Genomic DNA, 5,111 nt, shown 5'->3' with positions numbered 1-5,111 from the left:
GCCCAGTGGCTAAGGCGTCGGTCTGGAGTTTTGTGACTCTCTGATAGCGGGTTCTAACCCCGCCCGTGGTATGGTATGTTCTGTTCTGCCAATAGCTTGATTTTTATTTTTCTCGATTTCCCCAGAAGCGGAACTCTTAACCCGGGGTATCCCGCGCCATTCTTGCAATATTTGCGAAAAGTGTACTAGAACCTAATTTTCAATACATAATACACTAGAATTTAGTATATTATGTATTGTGTAATGGTCGGATGATCTAGTGACTAGTTCATCCGACCATTCCACATTTCTATTCTTGCCAATATTAATCTTTTTTCATTTGGTTTAAGACAATGATTTTTTTTTTACTCTGTATTACGCATTCACAAACTGGTTTGCCAACGACCAATGGTTAAAACACTGGTCGTACACTAAATAGGTGATTTAAGGAAGCAAAAACCAATTACGTATTTCAGACGATTCGCTTAGATTAAGATAACATCTGACTCACGAAATCGTGATAACACAATTGCAGACAAACCACGGAAAAGATTTGCTTGCAATCGTGGCGAGTGAGTCGTAAAAGTTCAGTACAGTGTGTAAGCCACCGAGGACGAATCTGCCGCCAGGGTGGCTGTTGGATGAATCTTATTATAACCACCCTGGCCTAGTGGTTTAAGCACTGGCCTGGAGTTTTACGACTCACTCTCGATGGGTTCAATCCCAACACGTTCCGTGGTTTAAATAACATCAGTTTTTGTTCCAGTGGAGTGCATCGTGGGAATTTAAGAAATTTATTTTTGTGCGAGTCAAGGGGGGTCTTGTGTAAACCTTGGAGATTTTTTCTTTGAGCTGTAGAGGAAGCTCGTTGATGTTACGATGAGACGTGTTTGGTCCGTTTGGAGATAAGGACGAAGTGAAATAATGTTAGATGAGGTACGGTTTGATGATGATGAAAAAGACAGTAATGTCGGTGATAATGCTTAGTGTCTACTTCAGATTAGGAAATTTTTTATCCAGTGAAGTCTTAAGTAGTCTCAAGTGAAGTGTGTGTGTGTGTGTGTGTGTGTGTGTGTGTGTGTGTGTGTGTGTGTGTGTGTGTGTACTCACCTATTTGTGGTTGCAGGGGTCGAGTCTTAGCTCCTGTGTGTGTGGGGGGGTGTATGTATGTGTGTGTGTGTGTACTCACCTAATTGTACTCGCCTAATTGTGGTTGCAGGGGTCGAGACTAGCTCCTGGCCCCGCCTCTTCACTGACCGCTACTGGGTACTCCCTCTCCCTGCTCCATGAGCTTTATCATACCTCGTCTTAAAACTGTATGGTTCCTGCCTCAACTACATCACTTGCCAGACTATTCCACTTCCTAACAACTCTGTGGCTGAAGAAATACTTCCTAACATTCTTTTGACTCATCGGAGTCTTCAACTTCCAATTGTGACCCCTTGTTTGTGTGTCCCATCTCTGGAACATCCTGTCTCTGTCCACCTTATCTATTCCACGCAGTATTTTGTATGTCGTTATTATGTCTCCCCTGGCCCTCATGTCTTCCAGTTTCGTCAGGCCGATTTCCCTTAACCTTTCCTCTTAGGATATTTCCCTTAGCTCTGGAACCAGTTGTGGGTTCCAAACTGATGCTGAGTACTCCAATATGGGCCTGACGTACTTGGTGAACAGAGTCTTGAACGATTCCTTATCGAGGTATCGGAACGCTATTCTCAGGTTTGCCAGGCGCCCGTATGCCGTGTGTATGTGTATTTGGTGTGTATATGTATATACTCACCTATTTGTGGTTACAGGGGTCGAATCATTCCTCCTGCCCCGCCTCTTAACTGATCGCTACTAGGTCCTCTCTCCATGAGCTTTATCAAACATCGTTTTAAAACTATGTATGGTTCCTGCCTCCACTACGTCACTGTCCAGGCTATTCCACTTACTGACAAATCTGACTGAAGAAATACTTCCTTACATCCCTTTGACTCATCGGAGTCTTCAACTTCCAAGTGTGACTCCTTGTTTCTGTGTCCCATCTCTGGAACGTCCTGTTTTTGTCCACATTGTCAATTCCTTGCAGTATTTTATATATTGTTATCATGTCTTCCCTAACCCTTCTGTCCTCCAGTGTCGTCAGGCCGATTTCCTTTAACCTTTCTTAGTATGATAATCCCCTTAACTCTTGGACTAGTCTTGCTGCAAACCTTTGCACTTTCTCTAATTTCTTGACGTGTTTGACCAGGTGTGGATTCCAAACTGGTGCTGCATACTCCAATATGGGCCTGACGTACTTGATGTACAGAGTCTTGAACGATTCCTTATTGAGGTATCGGGAAGCTATTCTTAAGTTCGCCAGGCGCCCATATGTTGCAGCAGTTATAAATAACAAAAAGGCACAATACCGTGACTGGAACGATACACAAATAACCCGCACATGAAAGAGAGAAGCTTACGACGACGTTTCGGTCCGACTTGGACCATTGACAAAGTCACACTAACAGAGGTGGAGCAGGACGGCTATATATAGGCAGGAAGAGGTGGAGGTAGTAGTAGTAGTAGTAGTACAAGAAATGTATATAATACCGACTGGCTCGTCTTCCTTATTTCCCACTTCTACCACTACCACTACTACTACCTCTTCTTCTTCTACTACAACTACTGATGAAATTAAGACACATGTGCGGCGTCTGGTTGTCTTTGTTGTGGACGTTTCGCCATCCAGTGGCTGGCTAGATGGTGAAACGTCTACGGTGGGGATGCCCGGGTGTTGTGCACGTGTCATTTCATCCTGTCGGTATTATATACATTTCTTGTACTACTACTACTACTACTACTACTACTACTACTACTACTACTACCTCCACCTCTTCCTGCCTATATATAGCCGTCCTGCTCCACCTCTGTTAGTGTGACTTTGTCAATGGTCCAAGTCGGACCGAAACGTCGTCGTAAGCTTCTCTCTTTTATGTGCGGGTTATTTGTGTATTGCAGCAGTTATCTGGTTGATGTGTGCCTCCGGAGATGTGCTCGGTATTATACTCACCCAAGACCTTTTTCCTTGAGTGAAGTTTGCAGTCTTTGGCTACCTAGACTATACTCTGTCTGAGGTCTTCTTTGCCTTTCACCAATCTTCTTGACTTTTCTTTTGGCGGGAATAAATTCAAGGAGCTAGTTGCTGTATCACGTATGTAGCCTGTCCGGGTCTCTCTGTAGTCCTGCCTGATCCTCATCTGATTTAATTCTCCTCATTATCTCCCCATTATCTGCAAACAGGGACACTTCTGAGTGTATTCCTCCCGTCCTGTCATTCACATATACTAGTCCTAGGACTGACCCCTGTAGAACCCCACTCGTCACAGGCGCCCACTCTGACACATCGTCACTTACCATGACTCGTTGTTGCCTCCCTGTCAGATATTCTCTGAACCATTGCAGTGGCTTTTCTGTTAGGCGTACCTGATCCTCTAGCTTTTGGATTAACCACTTCTCAGGAACTGTGTCGAAGACCATCCTGCAGTCCAAGAAAACGCATTCTTTCCAGCCCTCTCTCTCTCGTGTCTTCCGCTACTTGTCATAAAACTCCAGTAGGTTTGTGACACAGGATTTTCCTTCCCTGACACAGCGCAGGCTGTCGTTTATAATTTTGTGTCTATCTAGGTGCTCCACCACTCTCCTGATAATCTTCTCCTTGACTTTGCATACTATACACATCAGTGACAGAGTCCTGTAGTTTAATGCCTCGTATGTCTCCTTTTCTAAAAACTGGGACTACATTTGCTATATTCCATACTTCAGGTAGTTGCTCCCTCTGTAAGGACCCATGGAGACATGTTATCTGGTCCCGCCGCCTTTGAGGTATGAAGTTCCATAGCAGCTTCTTCACCTCCTCCTCGGTTGTATTTATTTCACCCAGTACTTGTTGGTGTATCCCATGTTGGTGTACCTCCTTATTCTGACTTCCTGCAGGCCTTCCTGTCTCCACTGTAAATACTTCTTTAAAACTCATGTCGAGCTCCTCGCATACTTCCCGGTCGTTTCTTGTGAACTCCCCACCTTCCTTCCTCAGCCTGATTACCTGGTCCTTGACTGTTGTTTTCCTCCTGATGTGGCTGTACAATAGCTTCGGGTCAGACTTGACTTTCGTTGTTATGCCATTTTCGTATTGTCGCTGAGCCTCCCTTCTTATCTCTGCATATTCGTTACTGGCTCTTCGGCTAATCTCTTTATTTTCCTGGGTCCTTTGTCTTCTGTACTTTTTACACTCTCTAGTGCACTTAGTATTTGCCTCTCTGTTGATGAGTGTGTGTGTGTGTGTGTGTGTGTGTGTGTGTGTGTGTGTGTGTGTGTGTGTGAGTGTGTGTGAGTGTGTGAGTGTGTGAGTGTGTGAGTGTGTGTGTGTGTGTGTGTGTGTGTGTGTGTGTGTGTGTGTGTGTGTGTGTGTGTGTGTGTGTGTGTGTGTGTGTGTGTGTGTGAGTGTGTGTGTGAGTGTGTGTGTGTGTGTGAGTGTGTGTGTGTGTGTGTGTGTGTGTGTGTGTGTGTGTGTGTGTGTGTGTGTGCGCGTGTGCGTGTGTGTGTGTGTGTGTATGTATATGTGTGTAATAGGTTTTAGAATAATGTTTTCAAGTTAATGAATTAAAATGTGAAACATTTTCAAGGTAATGAAATGAAAGTGAAATGACTTCTCAAGGTATTGAAATGAATGTGTAATGATATTCAGAACAATGAAATGGAGTATGTTATGTTTTCAAGCTAATGGAAAAGAATGTGAACTTTTTTGATGGTAATGAATGAGTAATGAACGTGTAATGATTTTTCAGGTTATTGAAATAAACGTGTGATGAATGTTGGAGATTCCCTTGTATGAAACGAGAAATGTAATCACTTCAAGGTAAATCATCCCTTGTTATAAACGTTTCTGGATTAAGGGAACCTGTCACTGGTGTATATGTTAGTATAAAGCAGTTAAAGGAGGGGAATATCAAGTGTGAGGATCGTGACTGTTGATACATTCATTATGAGGGCTGTTATGAACATATATATTTAGTTACAAATGGTTTTAACCTATAGGTTATTGTAAAGTAAAAAAAAAAGAAGATTATGAGAAATGTGGGATGAAATATGTAATCTGTATGATTACAACA

This window comes from Cherax quadricarinatus, chromosome 47, assembly GCF_038502225.1.
Source record: "Cherax quadricarinatus isolate ZL_2023a chromosome 47, ASM3850222v1, whole genome shotgun sequence".
NCBI lineage: Eukaryota > Metazoa > Arthropoda > Malacostraca > Decapoda > Parastacidae > Cherax > Cherax quadricarinatus.
This window is presented reverse-complemented; position numbering follows the sequence as displayed.